Below are 25,006 nucleotides of genomic sequence, written 5' to 3'. Positions count from 1 at the left end.
GTCCACGTGTCGACCTAAACTCATGTGATGATTCGATCTTTGTGCTTACGATAGTTTTATATACTAGCTGCTATACAAGGCTCGGCACATTCCGGGAAAGCACGTCGATATTGCTATTAAACTCTTTGCGGTCTGTATCTAGGATTACTGTATCTAGGATTATTATATCTTGGATTATAACAAGTATCTTGATTCGTCACAGTAATTTGTTTTATAATGTCTTGTATTTTAGTCTACTTAATACATCGTATATTCTAGTATATCTTCGAATTTTGTGATTCTATTTTATATCTAAGGTGGAACTTTAATAATTTTGCTAAAAGAACATTCAGTGGCATTTGTAATCGTTTGTAGTGGAACTTGTAACTTTTATTTTTCTTATTAACTTCAATAAACTTATCACGCCTACCAAAGAGAGATCCTATTTTATTTGAAGAAAAAGAAGAACCTGCGCGAGACGCAAACGTCAATCATACAACACCCCGTACACAAATGTGTAGTGTTGGAATGTGTAACTCGTAGGATATGATGTTTTACTTTTTAAATTTCAATATTTTATTCCCAGTGTACCCTAAGGAATGTAATAATGAAATAACGACCATGTAAAATATTATATATATATATATATATATATATATATATATATATATATATATATATATATATATATATATCAGGGGCGGATCCAGGACGGACTTCTGGGGGAGCGGTGGGTTGTAATACTGATACTTAGAGCTACTTTTAAGAGCTCCAAACTCTGTTTTATTTATATATAAAATAAGAGTTTCCTCTTCTGGGGGACATCGCCCCCTGATCCGCCACTGATATTATATATATATATATATTCAATGAAACCAGCATCTTTCTAGAGCTTGTGGTTTCCGAGATATCACTGTCGAAAGAACTGGTTACAAACATATAAACTTTTCTTGACCAAACATTTTAATATATAGATAGTATAAATTATAACAGTGTCAGACTAAAGGTTTATTTCAAGTAGTGATTATATAATACATCAGAAAAGAGTTAGTACTGAGCATTGTTGCTGCCACTGGAGGCGTTGAATTATATATTCTTTCTCAAAATTGATTCTGTTTTTTTTTTTTTAAATCGCTTTATGATTTTTTAAACACTAAAAATTTCGCAAAACACTTTACAAGACTGTGCAATATGCCGGTCGGGTTGCCACTACTTGTCACAATTTCACGAATGATTTCATTATGACTTTTTATTTTTTTACATTTATAAGTCAATGTTTTATTATATATTATCTTTTAAATCTACTATAATGATATACAGTCAATAACCCAGAGAAACTAATTTTTATTATTTATTTCTAGAGCATAAATAAATTCATCAATATACAAAAACATGTGCATTTAGTTGGCAGTGAGGTAGATTAAATGGTCCTGAACCGCCAAACAAAAGTGCAAAACTGAAGGAACGTATAACTGCTGATGTGACGAACACTGACGGGACCGTGCTATAACAGATGGAACGAACTGGATTACCGTTTGAGATGGTACCGTCTGACCAACGATGCACATGTTGAACATCTGCAGTACTGTATGCACCTCAAACTCTGAGTGTATGTATGATTTTTTTCTTATTTTGAGAATAACTTTAGACTAAGGAGTGTTTTAATTAATATTTCACCTCATAATAATCTGTGAAGTATTTGCTCAAAGGTACTCCGCTGTATATGCAACGAGAAAAAAGAAACGCAGAAACGTCAAATTATACTATTCCGTAAGTGTGACTGGCAGCCATGTTGAATTGGGTAGCATATTCGATGAAGCAAGCATGAGAAAGGCGGGTACTTTTAATATGTCGTTAAAAAAGACACACCTATGGTACTTTGGGTACGAAGTTTCAGAAATTTAGCAATTACGACCTGGTTCACTTCCCAGCTACTGTATACTGGGCTAAAATTACTACACGCACATTGGTATACACTTTACATAAACCTATGCTAACGTTAACCTCAAGCCACCTGTGTTTTGTGTGCTATCGATTAATCATTCAGATACTTTAAATAGCTATATCGAAGTTGCAAATAACGGGATATTTATATATTTTATTTTGATAAATCGAACGAGTTTCAATATAGGGCTATTGCCGATATCAGTTTTCGAGACCCAAACTGATGTACTCTCAGCTTCGCATGTAAGTTGAATTATTTTCTATTTACACGTCTCATTCTATATCTAATATACATAATGTGTAACAGTGTTTAAAATTACGTTATTACAATTAACTCCATAGTTCTAAAGAATTACATCCGAAGAATTACATCTGTACACATCCCTATATTGACATCTATATTTAAAAAAAAAAGTCCCATTCGTATGTTCTTTAGATTAAAGGAAATGGATTAATGAAAGTGAAAACTTTAATTTTATGCTCTCCTACGGGCAATCGAACCCGGGACTAGGGTTGGGCACGAGTCTAGCTAAAACTCGACTTAACTCGAAACGAATTCGAGTCGAGTCAAAGGTAATTTTCTTGAGTCGAGTTCGGGCCGAGTCACTGTTTTGAGGTCGAGTTTCGAGTCGAGTTTGATAAATGGCTTACCCGTTCAGCTCGTTTTAAATCGTTCTGAAATCATTGCCTGATTAGACTGGAAAGCGAAAGCCATGAGAAATATAAGCAGTAATGTGGAATATTTTTAGTGTTGCTCACGAGATGGGACACTGCCCACATCTCGTCTCGTCTCGATTAACGAGATGACAATGGATTTTTATACCTAGACAGCCTGAAATATCATGAGCACCAATATAAGTATATACTGTAGTTCTTATCATCAAGAGTGAAACCTGTACGGCAGAAGTTTTGAGCCCAAACAGAAGGCCAACCCAGGTAGTGATGTCAACCGATTCAGCTCAGTTCAACTGAGCGAACAGCTCGAGCCGGCTAGGTTGGGATGAGACACCACTCAGCCCAGGTGAGAAATCGGCTCAAGACGGCTCGGTTAGGGTGAGCCATCAACTCGGTTCGTTACGGCTCCAGTCGTTGACAACTCTAAACCCGGGCCGAGTAGTTTTGAACATGTGTGGCTGGCGCCCTATAACTTTTAACAACTTTTGGCTCGAGCCGGAATACTTGCTCCTTCGGAACTCAAACCCAGAGCATCGTGAATGATGTCCTTACCTCCTAGACTTTACGACTATCGAGGTCAACACAGTTGTAATAATAAATAGTAGTACTAGTAGTAGCAGTAGTAGTATCATTGATAATTACAGTATATTGTCTATGTGGGATACTTGAAGAAAGCATTTGAAACTACAAACAGCATTTGGCTCGTTTTGGCTCGACTCGACTCGAAACTCGAGTCAAATTTGAGTCGAGCTCGAGGAAAATTTTCAATGAAAACTCGTTCGAACTAGCTCGTGCTCATCCCTATCCGGGCGCACGCACTAACCATTAGACCAGCGAGAAGGCTAACACACATTCATATTCCAGTGCTGTAGTCGACGGTATACAGCGGACCTTCTGTTTAATATTAGTTATTAGAATATACCTTCTGGTTCCAGGTGTATAATACTTTTGTTTCGTTTATATTTGTTATGACTCAGGGTCATGACTCCACTGATAAAATGACTATACACTTTTTTTATACTATTCTTAGCCATTCTTCAAATATATTGGTCATATGAAAAAAAAATGATCACAGAAGAGATTAGGTAAATAAATTAGAGTTTAGAATTTCTTTCAGCATCGAGAATACATGAATGTGAGTATACAGCCCAACGTGGAATCCGAATCACATGAGCTCCCGCAGGGAATCGAAATCGGGTCTCCAGCAACCGAAATCACACAAGTTAACAATATAGCTACAAGGGAAGATCACAAAAGGGAAGAGGGAGGGAAAGAAGAAGAAAAAGAAAAATTGAAGGATTACGTGAGCTTTCTGTCCTAGTTCGTGCTGTTTTGATCAATGAATGTCAGAAACGGAAGCTTTCTTTAACCGTGACATTCGTATTTCCATCCTACGCCTGATCACAATTTTCTTAATTCCTCTTGATACACCAGGCGTGACTTTCTGTTCTTTTTGGCAAAGTTGGTTCCCATTTATGGAGTGTCTTATCTAAGGAGTATCATCAAGAATATACCATAAAATGTTTTTAGACTATAAAACTATATATATATATATATATATGAAGGGTCAGGGGAAAGAACGCTTTCAGTCCATTTAATGAAATTTTTCAGGAGAGGATATAAACAAGTTATCCATTAAATAACCATTGTAATTACATTGTTAGAAAAATAGTTTTAAGTTTATATCATGGTAAATATTATATACATGTAAAGAAAAACTTATTTTTACAGCAAATTAGAAAATTGGTGTTGGGAGATATCGATTTTATTTGGACTGAAAGCGTTCTTCCCCCTGGCTCTTCATAAATTAGTTTAGCGTCTCATGTTTATGTGCCGAGGATATGGGAAACTTTAAAAATGAGATGAAAATGATAGCATAAACAAGGTGGGACGAAACGGGAGAACCCTCATAAAACCCTGGACACCGTGTTCGCCACAAAGTTCACTTTGAAAAATGGAATGTTTTTTTTTTTTTTTTTTTTTTTTTAGTTTTACGTCCCATGGTTATGCCCATTGGCTAGATGAGACTATGATAATGGGAAAGAAAGAAATGTGGAATGAAGAAAGTAGAAGAGAGAGAGAGAGAGAGAGAGAGAGATCACCGAGGAAACATACATACACGGTGTTTGTCCACCACAAAATTTATTTTCCGTGAGTTGGGATCGAACAACAAAGTTCACTTGGGGCAAGCTGGAGTCGAACCAAGGAACTCAGACACTCGAGGTAAACGCCCTACCACTGAGTAACCGCGATCCCGTATAAAACAGTCTCGCAGGCTTTGTATTTGAATGGAATTATTAATACACGCGTTTTACATTGTTCATTTTAAAAAATGTCTTCTCTACTGTCATATATACTCTTTATGTCAATCGTAGATATTTATAAAATAGTGTACTCGCTGAAAATTTCAGCACTACTGCTCTGCGTATTTACGTAAATGCATACCTCCTTTCGCATATTAATAATCTTAATACTGTGCCAAAGAGTTGAATACTTTCGTTGTTCATTGCAAACAATTCCTTCTAATCTTAATCAGCCAAATGGAACTTAATATTATAATGTTCAGTGCGTCTGTTCCTTACTGTCTACACGATACCTCGAACAGAAGCGAATTTTACATTTTATTTTATTTGTTTGCAACAGATATCTTGAATTGGTGTATGTGTGGACACAAACTATCAACACAGAACGCTAATCGTCATCTTTACTCACTTCAGTGTTGTCATTCTCGTATTTCGATAACACACCGAAATGTTAGGACGTGTCCGTTTACCCCTTGTTCGTTTGCCCCCCTTTACTATATATATATATATATATATATATATATATATATCCTATTAATTTTATATTTTTTTACATAGAATTTTATATTTATAGCTACGTTATCGAACCCAATTATCTCAAATTCTTCAATTTCTTATCTTATTTAGTTTACAAATATGCTATAAGCACAATCTTTATCGACCCGACTACAAATCTTAAAGCCCAATGCTTGTCTACTCTTATCTTAAATCACTAATCAACAACGTGAATCTTATTTCTGTTCACTTTCCTGGTTAAAGAAAAGCTTATTTTACATCAATGTAGTCTGTGGCATCATTTACACTAATATACATTAATGACCACAACGGGGGTGGGGTAGGGGAGAGGGAGTCGTGGCCCCTCCATAGAATTAAAATGAATCAATAATTTGGATTACGTTTCTGTACACTACTAATATATATATATATATATATTTTTAAATTTAATTCTCCAATATTTGATTTATTTCTTTAAGTTTTCAACTTTCGTTGTGTTATACAATATTACGTAATTAGTAAAATACAGAAGCATTTTGTGTGTGTGTGTGTGTGTGTGTGTGTGTGTGTGTGTGTGTGTAAACTATGTCGTGCCAGGATGGTACGATATAAATTAGCTTCTGAGTTACTCCTTCGCACATCCTTTCCCCTCCTCCATCCGAAGCGGAGATTTATATGCCAGATCATAAATTTCTATGTAAGTACTTCAAACATTGCTCCCTATTGCGAAATATTCAGTAGACGCCCATGCTAAAGTTGTTATAATCCCAACTAGTATATGGTTAATTATAAACACTGCATAACATAACAACTAGTAAATATATTTAATCATCTTCCACTCACCAAAGGAACTGGTACCAAACACAAGTCAATATTTGCCAACTATCACCAACCCTGTAACTCAAATCACTTGAAACTTGAAAGCCGGCAGTTCATTCAGTCTACACGGACTACTTGGTTTCTCGAACATACCGATGTTTTCTCAAGTCTGAACGAGTCTTAATACGCAATGTTACATCTCATCCTGATTCATACTCATCATTTTGTTATCGCTGCAACTTGGGGAAATTTCAATGCAGTATAGTGTTTAAGTTAATCGTTTCTCTTGTAAGTTATCCTGCTCTAATACAGTCTTCCCCTTCCTATTTTCCCTTTCTTACTACATTCTATCGCGTTACCTGAAATACAAATTATTCTCTAGATTTTAACCAGTTTATTTTCTAAGTACTTTCAATAACATTTACTAATTGCTATTCTTAATGCTATCTCACTCTAGCCATTTTTTTCGTAATGTCCATCTTTGTGCTCCGTATTATACAATACTACACATGGATAACTTTGTAGTCTTCGTCATCTTATTCAGTAATCCACAAAATACTCTCTCTCTCTCTCTCTTTTTTTTTTTTTTTTTTAAAGCTTTTCGATATACCTTCCTTGGTTTTATTTCTCGTTTACATCTCACAGTTTGACTAATAAATAGTACTCAAACACAGAAACGGAAAACTAATCACCTATTTAACAACTTCTTTTTTAATTGCTTATCTTCGTCCATATTTTTGCTACTTTTTGAATAAACAAACAAGCGTGTTCAGTTCAACATTCTGAAATTATGGTAGATTTCCTAATTGTACAAATTCAATTGATCGACTTCCTAATTGTGTGAATTCAATTGGTAGACTTCCTAATTGTGTGAATTCAATTGGTAGACTTCCTAATTGTGTGAATTCAATTGGTAGACTTCCTAATTGTGTGAATTCAATTGGTAGACTTCCTAATTGTGTGAATTCAATTGGTAGACTTCCTAATTGTGTGAATTCAATTGGTAGACTTCCTAATTGTGTGAATTCAATTGGTAGACTTCCTAATTGTGTGAATTCAATTGGTAGACTTCCTAATTGTGAGAATTCAATTGGTAGACTTCCTAATTGTGTGAATTCAATTGGTAGACTTCCTAATTGTGTGAATTCAATTGGTAGACTTCCTAATTGTGTGAATTCAATTGGTAGACTTCCTAATTGTGTGAATTCAATTGGTAGACTTCCTAATTGTGTGAATTCAATTGGTAGACTTCCTAATTGTGTGAATTCAATTGGTAGACTTCCTAATTGTGTGAATTCAATTGGTAGACTTCCTAATTGTGTGAATTCAATTGGTAGACTTCCTAATTGTGTGAGTTCAATTGGCAGATTTCCTAATTGTGTGAATTTAATTGGTAGACTTCCTAATTGTGTGAATTCAATTGGTAGACTTCCTAATTGTGTGAGTTCAATTGGCAGATTTCCTAATTGTGTGAATTTAATTGGTAGACTTCCTAATTGTGTGAATTTAATTGGTAGACTTCCTAATTGTGTGAATTTAATTGGTAGACTTCCTAATTGTGTGAATTCAATTGGTAGATTTCCTAATTATATGAATTTGATACTGAAATCGCAAATATTAAATCTGTAACTTCCGGTTGCAATAGGGATCAGAGATGGCACGGACTGAATCCATATCAAAACAGCTTCTCTCTCACACACAATCACTATATATATATATATATATATATATATATATATATATATATATATATATATATATATATATATATATATATAAACAGCGTTTCCCAACCTTTCTCAACTTGCGGCACACTGCAGGTGTAACTTGAATTCTCGCGGCACACTCATATAGCTATTATTATTATTATTTGTAAATATAAAATACAGTGGTATTTTTTTCTGTGATTACTGATATCCTTTTCACAGAGAAGAAAGCTCTATCACTGTTTTTACCCCCGTGGTAAATCATTATGCCTATTTTTCATTCCAATTTAAAAATAGAACACAATTGCAATGAAATAAAAGGGACTCGGGTTTTTAAAAATACACTTTCTTTTTCGAAAACTGTATTCAACCTTTCACTAAGAACGAAGATCACTAAATAAGGAACGAACAAACAAATCTCTTACTTTTAAAACACAAATATAGGTAATTTGTATGCATGTTTGCTTTGCAAAAGATTGAATGATATTTTAAATTTTCAAGTTACGAAATAGTCTGCAGCAATAAAAGAAAGCGATAATGGTCATAGCAATGATAACAAATACTTGCAATTTGATTGCTATAGAATAATAATTTTGTTTCGATCTCCTCGCGGCACACCAGCGGTACATTCGCGGCACACCGGTTGGGAAACGCTGATATTATATATATATATATATATATATATATATATATATATATATATATATATATATATATATATATATATATATATATTGAAACCGGAAGCGGAGAACGCTGTCCCTCTGTCCATACAAAGGGTTGAGTCCATATAAATATCAAAACTCGACACCATCACAAGAAAATCCGTGGCCACCATCTGTTTGCCTCAAAGTGACCCTTATGTGTCTTAACAATAGCCCTAAACGCAATTTTTGTTGTATCCATGATGCACAAAGACAATAATCTTCTGCCATTCTTCTTTACAGAGTTTCCATAGATCCTGGAGGATGGTGATACGATGCGAGAACAGAAAAGATTCTCTTCAGGAGACCAAATTCTCAGAAATTCATGAGGCTGGAATGGGTGACTTCACCGGTATGTATCGTATATCCCCAAATGAAACAACCTTGTTGCAGACGGTTGTCTCCGTTTGTTGCAGAAATCTGTATGCAATGTATTTGATGAACTCTCTGTTTAGTACAAATGGACGTATGACATTATGACATTTCCACAAAGTTGAGGCAGGTCTTCTGTATAAATAGGAATCTATGTGTTGCTAATAGTATGCAAAGTTGATGATAAAATTTTCAGGTAAATGAATAGTGATCCTCTATAACAATATACCGCGATGACCATAAATATTTTCGAGAAAGCTGCCTTGGAATGACGGACTGATTCTGGACGAGATTTTTAGTCGGCCAATGTGTAAGTTTTACAATAATCGAATAGCTGTACTAGTAAGCTTCATCTAGTGTTAACAACGAACTTACGCTTGGCACTGGCAGATGCTACTAATAGAGGCGCCTGCTGTTCCTCAGACTGCTGTCTCTCCTCAACGATGGGCCTCATTTAGGTAATATCTATGTCCCTTAAATATCTTCAAGAGATTTAACTGGTCCCGCAGAGTGCAGTTCATAGTTCTCTGGGATACACGTAGCAATCACACGTTGTCCGGAGAAGTTTCCTGGAGAACCATTCGATGTAAATTTTGAGACACGTGACGTCACTAAACTGCACATTCGCATTCGACACTCCTTGTTGGGTAAAGTAAACGATAGAACATCTTGATTTTTATAACTATTGCTTAATTGTGTTGTTGATAGTCGATCTTAAGGTGCGTTCATTTTGGTTTTGAATTTTACACACAAAATCTGGCACGTAAAAGTGCAACCACTATGTCCAAAAATTAACACAGTCTGGGAAGTACGATAGCGGTACAGTACCCCAAGGTCCTAACTGCATGTTGACCTTTAAAAAAACGGCGCATCGATACTGTGTGCATTAGGGATGCGCACGAGACAAGATTTGTGACTGTCTCGACTCGAAAATGTGCCGTAAAAGTGATGTCTCGACTCGAAAAATGTATATTTCTCTATTGGAAGAGCCGTGTCTCGACTCGAATTTTGTCAGGAAAATCCTCTCGACTCGTCTCGTGCGCATCCCTAGTGTGCATAGGTAGGAGTTGAACATTGGACACATGTATGTAACTCAATCCTCTGTAATAAGAGGATTAATACTTACACTGTCGTGTTGCCCACCCTGTATTATACCAAGGCGCCAGGCACCCCCCTATGTGGGTACATATAATGTTATTGTTCTCATCCTTACAGTATCTTTGACTCTCAACTTACGTATTATGTGAGTACGGTTGAAATTTAACACCAAAATGGTCAAATGAACATAAGGGTCACGTGGAAACCAGCGTTCCTGGGGAACACTGAGAAATGTTGTTTAAAACTCAATGAAAAAAAAAACTGATGTAGGTCAATATTATGGACACATACATTGGTGATTACTATAGTACGCGAAGTAACTAAAGTCTTGCTTCAAATATTTTGCTGAATAAATTACTACCTTCGCAAAGAAATATATTTCGTTAAAGAATCTTAAAACTAATGAATAACTCTAGCGAGGAAGACAAGTGAGAGCTTAAGACAAAACTAACTTCTTCCACTAAGAGATTCTAGAATGGAGATATTTCAAAGCACTCTCCGACTTTTATCGTCTCTAAAGCTGGCAACATAGCGAACGTTTCTGCTACAGTGACTTCAGAAGATTTTTTCGCTGCTAAGCGACCCATGACAAGTAGGATGTATTGTCCATCTTGAAACAGACCCTACGGAAAGGGCTTTCGACCGTGGTCGTATCGTATCTCGTGTGCTATTCCAGTCACCTCAACCCAGTAAATGGAACAGAGAACTATGTCAGGTAAAGGAGGGAAACGCACGAAAAATATACGTTAGAGTTATTACAAATTCCACACATCTGCAACATTTGTCAGATTCACTACACACAAAGATGTTTATGTATTTAAAAGAATACTGTTGCTACTATTTTTTAAGGCCTTGCACACAGACTTGAAATTCTTCCTATTCATTTGCTGAATCGGCAGCTAAATTGCACTTGTTAAACCAAGTAGTATACAGTACATAAAGAACAGAATTTACTTAATTTACTTCTAACAGTAATGCAAAATGCAAAAAGCGTTCATTTGTTGTCAAAGTGAATGCATGTCATTCGAGTACATTAGTATTATTATTTAACAATACAATAGAACTTGTTAATTTGATCATTAGCTTAATAGTGCCATAAAAACTGTGATCCACATAAATCTTTATCATTTTATTAACTCGTAATTGTTAACAAATCACAACAAATATATGCAACCAATTGTGAATCATATAATAAATGTGGAAGAACAATTTTGTCTCAGTAAATATTGCAAAAGATTATATATATATTTTTTTAAACTATATACCGAAGAAACTAGTAATTAGTTGCATGGAGGCATTAGATGTGATCCCAATCCAAAAAACACTCCTTGTTAAAAAAAAGCAAAGTGTCAAACTAATGCAAAAAAGTAGGTATGTTATAAATACAGCGTCACCCAAGATAAGTTATGATCTTGTTGTAACCAGTTGACTAAGTTCTTCTAATAATTTTGTGAAACTAAAATCTTTTTAATTTTGTGAAACTATGTGAAGCAAAGTTAAAAAGATTTTACTTTATTGAGTTGATTTTGAGTTTAACGTCCCTTTCAGCAGCGAGACTAGACGAGACGTGAACCTACTGACTAACGTGAAATCCGAACCACATGAGCTCTCGCCGGCAATCGAACCCGAGTCTCCCAGGCCAAAGGCGCGTACGCTGTCCGGTTAGCCACGAAAGAGCTTGATTTTACTTTGACAAGAGTTTTAAATAATAAGAATAATAAAACTGTAGATCAAGTATCGAGAAGTACTCCTGACGAGCGTGGAACCACGTATCTGTTATTCTAAAACTCATCGAAAAGTAGCACATTCCCTTTCTTCAGGAAACAGCTTCTCTCTCCAGTGTAATTACAGCAGATAACTATCAGCACGATATTCACGCAATCCGTGTTGTTTGTAAATGCAATATGATATAGTAGCCTGTCGTGTCTACTGTGAACCATATCTCAGAAAGTTAGGTTCCGACTTGGATGCGACAAAAGTTCTTTTCTTTCTCTCTCTCTTCACGACGGCAGTTGAAACTATGTCAAATGCATTTTAACTTCAAAGTTGCTAGAAGAATTAATGATTTTCTCTACACAGGTAAGTAATGACACTGAAGGCAGAGGTAAGACTCAAGTTTATGACTGGGCCATAGACTCACGCCCTTGACGATTTTCTTTAGCCACATAAGTGAATTACAGTTCCTACATTCATTCATTCCTAATTCTTTCAGTCCTTCGTACTAGCACTGTTACAATTCGAATCAATGCATTCTTTGAATATTTTATTATTCAGTTAATTAATTATTTGAATATTGTATTATTCGAATAATAGATTCTCTGTAGGTGTAATCGGAATGTCCCTTTAACAATAGTGAATCTTGAATTTCAATCCCTAATGCTGACTATACATTTAGTTAAAGGATGACCCCATTCCATTCCATTGCGTTGCGTTGCGTTGCATTCACATAGTTTCGGAAACTCCAAAGTTCTTCGTTGCAAAGACGAAAAGCTCCGCCACTGGACATAATCTATGTCAAGTTAACAGAGTTAAAACTTGTTATCCACAACCCTAAAGTTCTATCTTCATATTAACTTCCATAATAATTAGGGATGGCCACAAAGTTCCGGTTCCGACGGAGCCGGTACTTGAAGATCCAGTTTTTAGAACTGGTTCCAGACCTGGATCCGAAAACCCGGTTTCGGAACTGGATCTTCTAGAACAGGATCCATCAGGAACCGGTCCCGGCCATCCCTAATAATTTCGGCCTGCCAAAGGATCTTATTCGAGCAACGATAGAAGCAAAGAAAGTATCATTGTCTCTTGTTGCATAATCTCTCTACCACAGATTGATTGGTTCGTATGGAGTTGAACATTTCTTCCAACACCTATAGCTTTACTTGGGAACAGAACCACATCAACTCAACTCCCACTCACCCAAATTTTTACATATCCTATATTGAAACAAAGTTATACAAGATACACAAAACAGTATTTAAAATAAAATAACCCCCACTCCAAAATATTAATTAGTCTCTTCACTCCATGGGCAATGATATTCGAACTTCTAGAGATGCACTGCTCCGGAGGGGTGGCGGAGGTTTATTTATTTTTTACTTGCACCATTTATTCGTTAAGGAATAGAAACTGTAATTTGTTTTGATCGAACTAGTTTGCGAAAAGCCTGGCAGAGGATAACCAAAATATGTGATACTTAAAAACAGCATTGGGCAAAATCAATTGCAATTGTAATGGACCACGTTGATCCGTTACAGGAATTATGTGGTCTTGTCTGTGTGTGTGCCCTTATTCTTTATATTAACCTATTTAAAATATTATGAAATATTGTTATTGTTGAATTTGAACAACCAATCATGCCAGTCTATGTGCTATGTGCTATAATGTTCCATTTTATTATTACTATTACATTGTTTATTATTTGGTACAGCTACAGAATATATGCAAGTTGTAAGTTAGTACTAGGTGCTTTGTACAGAAGCTTTGTCATCTCCGTGAATGCCATTTCTCTGGTTTCTAAGTACTGAAGTCTTGAAGAAAAAGAACGAAAAAATTGTTAGTTCGGAATGAAAAGTAAATTGTGACACTATCAATAAAAAATGTATTTGTTATGTCAAGACTACATAATCTGCAATTAAATATAGGAAAGTACTACTATCCATTTCATAAAGATAGGCCCCTGACTTCGCGGTGCTGCCGTGACGTCCAGTCAAAACTTATATTGCATTGTCGTACCTCGTTGGAATTGCTGCAATGTTGTCTTTTTAATACTTAAGACATAAAAATTTTCTTTGTACTATGTAGTGAGAAAAAAATAAAAATTAATGAAAAAGTGCGTATTTTTTGTACTTTTTTGGTAGATCAATGTTTATAGAGCTATATCTCAGAAAAGAGATCACGTGAAATAATTTCCTGTGTACAATATGTAGATGCATCCATTAACTGTAAGTTGTGAAAAGTTCAATTTTCATCACTTGATATTTTTTGTGTAATTAAAACAAATGTGCGAAGCTCTGATCTCCTTTACCATGGTAGGTAGAGAAACGTACAAAATACTGTTCGAAAATTTGGAAGCCTAGTGTTCCAAATATTTGGAACTATTAACAAAAAAGGGTTTAGTTGGTAGAGTATTTATTTTTAAAAAAAAATATGTTTACTTCAACATGTTCTCTGCGTTAAGCAGTCCCAATCTTTAAATTCCCCGCGCTTATATGAAGAAACAGCATACAGTAAATGGAAGTGCGGCAACGCTGTCGTGCAGTGTTGTCGCGTTCAGGAAGCTTGTAGCGCGAAGCCTACTTCATAAGAATGTAATAGGAAAAAGTATTTATTATAACCTTTCACAACATCATAAAAACATTAATGCATGTACACTCATGTCTAAAATTATTGTCGCATGTCTATAAATATGTTATTGTAGGAATATAATTTGATAACGAATTCGCCTGGTATTTCTTATAATGTTAGTATGTGTATAATCGGCAAAGACATGTAGGCTATGTGGAAAATTTCATGTCAAAAGAGCAGTAAATAAGAACAATAAAACGAAACTAAAATTTTCTTATCCATTTAGCAACATTTTGTTTTACTCATGCTAATTTTCGTATTCTTTTCCTATGAAATTTACCACAAATAAACATTTCCCGACTACATATAGTATCAGTATTAAAAGTACCCTGCAAAATCATTATCAAATTATATTCTTACAAGAAGACAGTTATAGATATGCGACAATAATTTTGGACATGAGTGTACAAATCTCAATGTAATCGAAATAAAACGTTGAAGTAACACATCCAAAAACTCATCTCTTAATCTATTTACTTCACTCACTTTCGTCATGACTTTGTTGACTCATCGCTGCTCCTGCTATCTTCCCTAATATTTATAAACAATTGCTCCATTTCTACCTCAAGATCTATCAGTATACGCACTCTCCAGCTTACGAACATGTTAAAGGTTAAAAAGAAATGTGCCTTGGCAATCACGTGTTCACGCAAGTTCTGCGATCAATTCCCCTGCCGAATGTACAGTAACACAGAAAGGGTCCTTTGTTTTCTTTCAACGAAAGAAAACAATGCAATGAGTAGGTGACGAGGGCTGTATTTGCGTCTAATCACGTCGCACTGATTAAGTCTTCAATACTTCCCTTCGGTTCGTAGGCGTCAAAAACTTACACACGCATTCATATCATATGGGCTCATTGCAATGAGACGGACGAACGGGCATTTATATTTTCGTGAGTATATCTTGTGCTTTTTGATTTAAAAAAAAAAAAAAAGTGGATATTCCTTCACGAGCGGCGGTATTACAAAAAGAAGAGACAAAATGTTTAGCGATAATGAAATTGCAGAACTGATGAATGACTCTGACTCAGACGGTTATGAGTTAGTAATTAATAGTAAGGACATTGATTATTCTGTGTTTGGTGGCGTATCCGGGAGTGAACAAGATAGTAACTCTGTTTCAAGTAAACCTGAGGCTGCACCGAAAAAAAAAAAACGCGTCATTCCTATTCAAAGGCAGATTCTAATGTAGCTTGGAGCTCTTAGATCTGAAAACAGATTTTCTGTGAAGTGTAAACTCAATATTACATATCAACTAAGGTTGTATCATATAATAAACTTTGTGCGTGTTTTTGTTTCTGTGCAAGTGTATTTTGTACTGCGTGCAATAAGTGAAGAACTGACAAAAAAAAACAACAAATTTTCGAGGACCATCACATGCAAATCCAAACAGGATAAGAGTTCGCTTTTCTAATTTTGAACACTTAGTACATTTACTGTATATCCTGTTAATTTCTAAGAAATTGGTTTAAAATCTGTGGAGACATTACATTTTTAAAATATTTCTAAAAAGTGACGGACAGTGCGTAACAAGTTTAAATACCCGTCCGGCTGAGAGTGTATACGCGTCAGGAAAATGTGGCAACGTAGCACTCCGTATAAACTGCGATAGCGAAGGGCGCAAAGCAGAGAAAATCATAATGTCATATTTGTGATTGTTTATCTTTTAAAACAAGTCAAAACAATTTGGTTGAAAAAGCTACTTTAAGATCTTTCTAAAAGTTTTTTTCAGATTGTTAATACACCGCCGCAATTCAGAGATAATGATGTCTCACTTTTTGCTGAATAACAAGAAAATTACTACGTGTTGAGTAATGAAATTTTCAGAACTTGCAGGTAATATATGCATCTACATATCTTGCACAGGAAATTATTTCATGTTAACTCCTTTCCGAGATATAGTCCTACAAACATTGATTTACCAAAAAAATACGAAAAAATACGCACTTTTTCATTAATTTCTATTTTTTTCTCATTATACAGTACAAAGAAAATTTGTATGTCTTAAGTATTGAAAAGACAACATTCCAACAATTCCAACGAGGTACGACAATGCAGTATAAGTTTTGACTGGACGTCACAGCAGCACCTCGAAGTCAGGGGCCTATCTTTATGAAATGGATAGTAGACCTAATTTTAGTGAATTGTGTTACGAAAGAATAAGGTTTTAATATAAATTGAGTAGCTGGGATTAATAGAAATGTCGTTCTAACAAAAGTATCTCTTGTCCCTAATCCCTATATGTCGCTAAGCTTTAATGACTAAAATTTAAGTTACAAAAAAAGAAAAAAAATCTACAATTTATAAGACTATATCAAGCAAAAGTAGTTCGATATATCTATTATTTAAATATAAAATATCAAGAGCATTGAAGTACCGAAACTAAAAACTTGTATCCTACTTAGACTTATTTGTAGCAGCAATCTGAACATTAAATGTACGTCAAGCAAATGTTGGAATAGTATAATTTTAAACGGAATATCGTATGTCAGAGTTGTATCAACAGGGGAAGATTATAATTAGTACGGCGATAAATAAATAAATAAATGAAAATGATAATGTATAAAATGAGTACATGTAATGTCCGCGATATATGTTTTATGAAGGTTATAAAGAATGAGAAAGTACCCGATTCGTTGACAATTGCACTCTGTCGTGTTCTGTTATAATTTAATAATTTGTTCCTACAATGAGCTAAATGTACATATGAAGATATGAATGTTTTAGATATGTTGCTGTAGATTCGCCGCTGAAACTACTGATGGTATCATCTTGCCTAAAATAGAATATATACAAATTGTTATAAAATTTGCTCTCCTGAAATATAAAAATCCTTATTTATTTCTTTAATTAATAATTATTTTGCTTGATATTTTACGTTGAAAACTGCTGAGATATCATATTAGTATAATCTGTTTACTTTATCTGCACCAACTGCACAAGAATCTGGATACCTGATATATGTGAGATACGTTAGAAGCGCTCTGGTCCTATATTATGTAGTTGAAGGATTATTTTGAAAACAAACTATTAAAAGAATTGTTGTTGTGAAGCAACATGGCGACCCAAACAAATAATAATAATAATAATACATTTTCATATTCATACTGATAAACAAACGTAACCCATGAAAGTGAGGTGTTACACAATTGATCAATCAATTGAAAGTAATTGCTCTGAAAATTAATTGCAGCTGATTTGAATTGCAATTGATTTCAATTTGTTCTTGGCAATTAATTTCAGTTGCAATTGAATTAAATCATAAAATATGCAATTAAATTTTCGTCAATTGGTAATTGGTCACCTGGCAATTGAAATTTGTAATTGTTAATTGTCAATCGCAAAGAGTGCAACTGAAATATTTAATTGTTAATTTCAATTGAAATCAGCAATTAAAACTGAAGATAAGAAGATGTGTGTATATTGTGTTGTCCACTTGTTACTGTTTTACATAGCAAATAAAGTACTTATAAATGCTGGATAACTACCATCCTTTCGCCCACCTGGGAAGGAAGCCGTGAAACTCAGTATTTAAAAAAAAATATATATATATATATATATTATGCTTATGGTCCTATCCCCCCTCGAAAGAACTCTATATGCCCGTCATGCATACAATTTACGGACAAAACATTGACTGCTAAAACAACGGCCGAGAAAAACAGCGACTGCCGACAAAATCAGCGATTAGGGAAACAGATCCTATCACTAGAAAAGTCTCAAAATTAGGGGTAATTGGGAATAATACAGTTTCCGGGGGTGGAGTATTTCCAATCATTACACACATGCAATATATATATCAATCAACTTGGCTTGACGAAAGAAAACTAGCCGTACCGAAATTGGTCACTTGCGGCCAACCACTTCCGGTACACGGTAGGCCTACCTAATGCAGTTTCCAGGAGTTGGGGTGTTCCTAGCTTTCGCACACGCGCAACGTATTCTCTTTCCAGCCTTAGAAAAAAGTAGATGTAAACAAACCCACCTGACTACCAGTGGGTCGATGACCAGTGATTGGTTGTTGGTCTCATTGCACTAGTATCCTACAGCAATATAACCCCTACTAAAATAATAATTTCAAATTAAGATATCTGAATTTATCCTGCATTTTGCAATAATAATCGCGATAATACACGCAATAAATATAATATTTAACAACAGAGCTTTATTTCAACCTCACCCGTATTTGGACATACAGTATTTACTGCGCATGCGTATGCTTTCGCGCGCCTACCCCTCTCATTTAAAATTATTGTACAATGCAGAGTTTCATGGCGACGACGTGTAACAGTAATCCATTTTCGTCTCGTGTTATAAAACACACACACACACACACACACACACACAAAAAAAAAAAAAGACAACAGGAACAGAAGGAATCTCGTTTATATAAGGATTTAAGAAAATACATATTTCCAACATAGCAGTTTTCTAGTCAGTGGGTTAATTATTTACCAACCAACTGTAGCCTTACACTTTGAAAATTATGGGACGACAGTAAGTAAGCAGACGATCTTGCTGTTCACGTCTCTCGCTACCGAAGCACTTGTGAGCCGCGGAGTAATACATTTCACTTTGTTTACGTCTACTTTGTTCTAAGGCTGGAAAGAGAGTATAGGTTTATATCAACTAACCCGTGCTGACGAAGAAAAGCGGTCGATACCTGAGCTGCTCACTTCCAGGTAACTACTTACAGTACACAGTACCTAACACATTTTCTGGAGGTGAGGGATTTTCAACGAATGCACACATGCAACATAATTATTAGTCAATTTATCTTGACGAAAGAAAGCGATCGGTATCGAAATTGATTACTTCTGGTCGGCCACTTCCGGAACATGGCACCTAATACAGTTCCAAGATTTTCGTATTTCTAGCGTTTGCATTCATGATGTTGACGAACACAAGCGGTCAGTACCTGCATTACTCACTTCTGGCCAACTTCTTCCAGTACATAGTACCAAATACATTTTCCGGGGGTAAAGTATTTCAAACGATTGCACACATGCAACATATATTTCAATCATTTTGCCTTGACGAAAGAAAACTGTCAGTATTGAAATTGGTCAATTCCGGTTAGCCAGCTCCGGTACATACTACCTAATACAGGTTTCAGGGGTGGGGTGTTCCAAGCGTTTGTACACATACAGTATAATATAAACTCGTCTTGACGAACGAAAGCGGTCGGTACTGAAACCAGGGGCGTCATTTCAGACTTCGCTTGAGGGGGGTAAGAGTGCCACAGACATAAGACTTTCTCGTCTTGTACTAGTATATTAGTAGACAATCGATTAAAGTATATGTATTCCTCAAACTCTTGGGGGCAATTGCCCCCTCCTACCCCTCTAAATGACGCTCCTGACTGAAAGGGGTCTATTCTGGTCAACTACTTCCCGTATAGGGATGGTCACGAGCGAGTTTTCTTTTAAATCTCGACTCGAATTCGGATCGAGTTTCGAGTCGAGTCGAGCCGAGCCAAAACGAGCCAATTCGAGCTAAATCCTTTGTGAAGTTCCAAGTACTACTCTCTTCAAGTATCCTACATAGACAATATAATTATCGATACTACTACTACTACTACTACAAATTATTATTATTATTATTATTATTATTATTATTATTATTATTATTATTATTATTATTATTATTATTATTATTATTATTATTATTATTATTAACACCGTGTATAAACATGAAATATAGACGATTTGTATCTGAATACTAAAAATTAGTTAACTGTCGATCTCGGTCGTCAAGAAATCTTCAGGAGGCAAGGACATCGGTCACGAGGTTCTGGGTTTGAGTTCAGGAGGAGCAAATGTTCGAGCTCGAGCCAAACATTGTTAAAAGTTATATAACTCCGGCCAAACATGTTCAAAACTGCTCGACCTGGGTTTAGGGTTTTCAACGGACTCAAGCGGCTCGCTCACATTATCGAGCCGAAAACAGAAGCCAACCGAGCCAACTTATGCCGATGGCTCACCCGAGCCGAACCGAACCGAGCTAATTGCTCACCCTAACCGAGCCGGTTCGAGCCATCGGCTCAGTTAAGCTCACTCGAACCCAGCCACTCGAGTAGGGACTCGTTTCAACTGACCTGGGTCGAGCCTTCGGCTCCAATTGAGCCGAGTCGATGACTCGTCCCTACCGAGCCGGCTCAAGCCATCGGCTCAATTGAGCCCAGTCAATGGGTCATCCCAACCAAGCCAGCTCAAGCTGTTCGCTCAGTTGGACCGAACCGAGCCGGTTGACATCACTATTCCAGTTGAGCTTCTGCTTTGCCTTAAAAATTGGACCGTGCAATTCTCAGCCTTGATGGTAAGAACGGTTTGGGTACAAAACCTCGCGGCCAGAACCTCGCGGCGACAACCTCGCGGACCAAAACCTCGCCTGGCCAAAACCTCGCCTCCCAAAACCTCGCGGCCCAAAATCTCGCCGGGCCGAAACCTCGCCTGGCCAAAACCTCGAAGCCCAAAACCTCGCGGGCCAAAATCTCGCCGGGCCAAAACCCCGCCTGGCCAAAACCTCGCCTGGCCAAAACCTCGCGGGCCAAAATCTCGCCTTGCCAAAACCTCGCGCCCCAAAATATCGCCATACCCAAAATCTCGCCTGACCAAAATGTAAATGTTCCAACAGATGTTAAGGATGACGGTATAAAAGACGCTGTTTCAGAAAAAGTATCACGGGTATTTGATCAAGTCTCGCGATACCATATGAAAATTCTATTTCTGTATTAGAGGATTTCAATGTGAAGATAGTGCGACAGGATGTTTTTAAACTGGTTATAGGGAAAGAAAGTCTGCATAAGGAAAGCTATGACAACTAACGGGGTTAGTTTCGTGAACTTTGGAGCATCCAAAAACTTAAAATTTCAACAAAAATCTAATAAAATTTATGAAAGTATGAAATAGTATATGGGTTTTTACGACCTCCCTTGATTATGTCCTATAGTTTAAAGGAGACGTAGATGACCAGGATGAAGGAAATGATCGAATAAAGAAAGTGGGAGGAAACGGGAATAACCCGAGAAAGCCCATGCACACGATGTTTTTTGTATCTTATTATTATTATTATTATTATTATTATTATTATTATTTGTAATGTGGAATTGCATATTAAGAAACTCTTTGGGTAAATTTTAAAGAAAAGTTTCATTCGCGGCGAGGTTTTGGCCACGCGAGGTTTTGGGTGGCGAGGTTTTGGCCCGGCGAGATTTTGGGCGGCGAGGTTTTGGCAACGCGAGGTTTTGGCCCGGCGAGATTTTGTCCCGCGAGGTTTTGGGCGGCGAGGTTTTGGCCACGCGAGGTTTTGGTCCGGCGAGATTTTGTCCCGCGAGGTTTTGGGCGGCGAGGTTTTGGCCACGCGAGGTTTTGGCCCGGCGAGATTTTGTCCCGCGAGGTTTTGGCCGGCGAGATTTTGGGCGGCGATGTTTCGGCCGCGAGATTTTGTCCGTATCCCGGTAAGAACTACAGTATATACAGTAGAGCGTCGATTATCCGAACGTCGGTCAACCGAACGACCGCTTAACCGAACTGTGTACTCGCTCGCACCTGTTACTCTCCCACCCTACCGTCCATCATCCCCCTCACTCCCAAACCAAGTTTCCCACAGTAGTCGCCGCATTGAACCACCGCTGGCGGAACATTGTTTCTAATGGGGCCTTCATAAGGCGCTGCTGACCGGCCAAGCCGCCAGTCACTGTGTTTCAACAATCAGCACACTTCTTTTTATGAATAAATTTACTGTACAGTACTTCTTTTTGGCAAATAAACATGTACAGTTCGATTATCCGAACAAACCAGTTTTCCGAACACCCATGTCCCCCAATTACTTCGGATAATCGATGCTCTACTGTACTAATATTTGTGCTCACGGCGTCATTAACTTGTTCCGCCACCAACGAATTTAGAGGTGCTTGGTTTTACATCTTTTGTGCGTGTTTTGTGCGCCTATTCCCACTTTTTGTGCGTCACCGGAAGTGAGTCAAAATGGGCCTACACAGGCACGTAGCCAAGGGGGGTCCGGGGGGTCCGGACCCCCCCTTCGAGACCAGAAATGAAAAAATTAAGGAAGGATAAAACAAAATGAAATGGCAAAAAGAAGGATCAGTGTTAAAAATTGAAAAGAAAACCACAGGAAGCTTTTGCTTACTCTTTCTTATGAGGAGATTTGTATTATTTGCAATATGGTGGCGAGGTAAGCGAGGTAATCTGGAAGAGTCAGGGAATTTGAAATTTTGAAGAAAAGTTATGGAATTCTCAGAATCCCTGCTACTAGTCAGGGAGATTTCAAGCTTTCGAAAGCATAAGTGCCATTGTGTAACAGCGTGGACATTTTTAATCATAACAACTTTTCGTCATCGCATCCTTGCAGTATCAAACATGTTATTTCAACGACAATTTTCTGTTGCTCCTTTAACCTGTCATTTGGAACCGACAGTAGTTGACGGAATAATAAAAACAAAAAAAAAATATGTGGAAAGAAAGTTCTGTTAACATTTGATTCAACAGAGAAACTAACGCATATATTGTAAAGCTAGTTTTACATGTCTTGGTATCCACCACCCGCTGACTCCCGGCCCGCATACTTGCAAGTCATCGCTAATGGAAGTGTCACCATTGATTTCAGCGACCGCGAAAACTATGGATTTGACACTAATATCGGTCATTTTGGATTACTTTTATATGTCTTGGTATCTCACCCCCTTCGGTGATCCCCGGCCCGGAGCCGAATAGCGTGAATTTGGCGGTTAATGCGATTGGAGTTTCACCATTGATTTCAGCGACCGCGAAAATATGAAATCGACACTAATAGCTCAAGTGGTAGAGCATTGGCTTCGCATTCGGGAGGTCGTGGCTTAGAAATCCCGCTGCCTACCATCCTGACTGAGGTTTTCTAGGGTTTCCCTCAGTCCTACCAGGCAAATGCCGGGATGGCACCTACTAAACAGGCCCTGGCTGATACCTTTCCAAATCCTTTCCATTGTTAATATTGTTGGATATTCAATGTAAAATGGCTTCTGAGCTGTATCTGGTGATTGTTAAATAAATAAATAAATATAGGTTATTTTCTACTACTTTTACGTGTCCCGGTAAACGATCCCCGAGACCCCCCTGGTTCGAATTTCGCAAAAGCGTTTAACTCTAGTCTGGAGCCTGGACCAAGGTATTCGTGACTAAAATTTGGTAACTCTCAGTCAATCTGTCTGGTTCCCAAGCCGATTCCGGTAAACGCCCCCCTGAGACCCCACTGTTTCGAAATTTGAAAGAAAAACAAAAAAAAAAAACGCTTCGTCTTGATCTGGGGCCTGGACCAAGGTACCGGTGACCAAAGTTTGGTTTCGGTCCACTCGTCTGGTCCCCAGGCCGCACACAGACAGACAGACAGACAAACACACAAACAAACTCTTTATTTTATTTATATTAGAAGATAGTTTACAAGACAGTATTCAGTATGTACTTTTTTATAATAATTGAGGTCATAACGAAAGGAAAATTGTTATATTTGAATAAACAGGACAAGGACGTGAATATTGCAAAATCTTTTTCAATACTTTTTTTTTATTATTTTGCTCGAAATTTTTCCATAGTTTGATATTAAAATACTTGCTAACATAACCTTATTTTATTGTCCTAACAAACCAATATATGTTGATAGTAAAGTAGTTTAGATTGATCGAACTCCTGGGCCTTCAGAATTTCATGTCACCCCCCCGTTACGAAATCCTGGCTAAACAAACCAATATATGTTCCAGTAAAATAGTTTAGAGTGATCAAGCCCCTTTTGTGATGACCACAGTATTTCATGTCACGGACCCCCCCCCCCTTCACGAAATCCTGGCTACGTGCCTGGCCTACAAATATGGGGGAACAATTTAACGCTGTTCCGCCACCAACGAATTTCGAGGTCGTTTCCTTCACATCGTTTTGTGCCGTTTTCTGCGCCTATTTCCACGTTTTGTGCGACATGGGAAGTGGGTCAAAATGGGCTTCCAAAGTGGGATGAAAATGAACCACCGTTCCGGTACTATCGAATTTCTAGGTCGTTTCTTTCGCATCGTTTAGTTCCTATTTTTCTAAGATTTTCTGCACGTATTTCCTCATGTACGAATACGTTCGATGTGCGTGAACGTCCCCTGTTTTTCCTTTTGCAGATGCAACCATCTTCTACGAATTTTCGATTCCTCTCGTAAATTTGCTTATGATGCGGCAGTTGTTTATTAAATTGACGGCGAAATGCTCGCTGAACTGTAACAATGGACTCAAGTTTTGCCAATTGCAGCACACAAAAAGACTTCTCCTGTGGTGACGCCGCCATTTCACTACAAACAAACAACAGCGCCAATGCGGCCGTGATTGGAACTTCTATTCGGGCTGTTTAAATTGTAAACTTTTCTTACTCAAGTAACGTTCGAATCATGTTTCTATTTTGTAGTTTGGAAGAAATAAATGTTTGAAATCTGTTCTTTCTTTTTGAATAACCCTGTACATGACCGTGTCTGTCTCATTTCAATTATTACTGCTGTGGAGGCCACAAAAATTTGGATGTTTGTGATACTGAAGTGTCCT

General features: G+C 37.0%; 1 protein-coding gene and 1 long non-coding RNA gene across 6 annotated transcripts in view; one reads left to right on the top strand and one right to left on the bottom strand.

The window, feature by feature from the left end:
- Positions 1 to 25,006, bottom strand: part of LOC145690481 (beta-1,3-galactosyltransferase 5-like) — a 283,017-nt gene that overhangs the window by 215,570 nt on the left and 42,441 nt on the right. The window lies entirely within an intron of this gene.
- On the top strand, positions 99 to 24,894 carry LOC145690479 (uncharacterized). The gene is made up of 4 exons (XR_014132237.1): positions 99 to 130; positions 1,341 to 1,588; positions 8,869 to 8,977; positions 24,592 to 24,894. It is a non-coding gene; the product is annotated as an uncharacterized LOC145690479 (long non-coding RNA).

The sequence above is a fragment of the Thermobia domestica genome, chromosome 7, assembly GCF_964235325.1.
Source record: "Thermobia domestica chromosome 7, izTheDome1.hap1.1, whole genome shotgun sequence".
Taxonomy (NCBI): domain Eukaryota; kingdom Metazoa; phylum Arthropoda; class Insecta; order Zygentoma; family Lepismatidae; genus Thermobia; species Thermobia domestica.
Note: the sequence above shows the minus strand (reverse complement) of the source record. Positions and strands in the feature narration are given on the sequence as shown.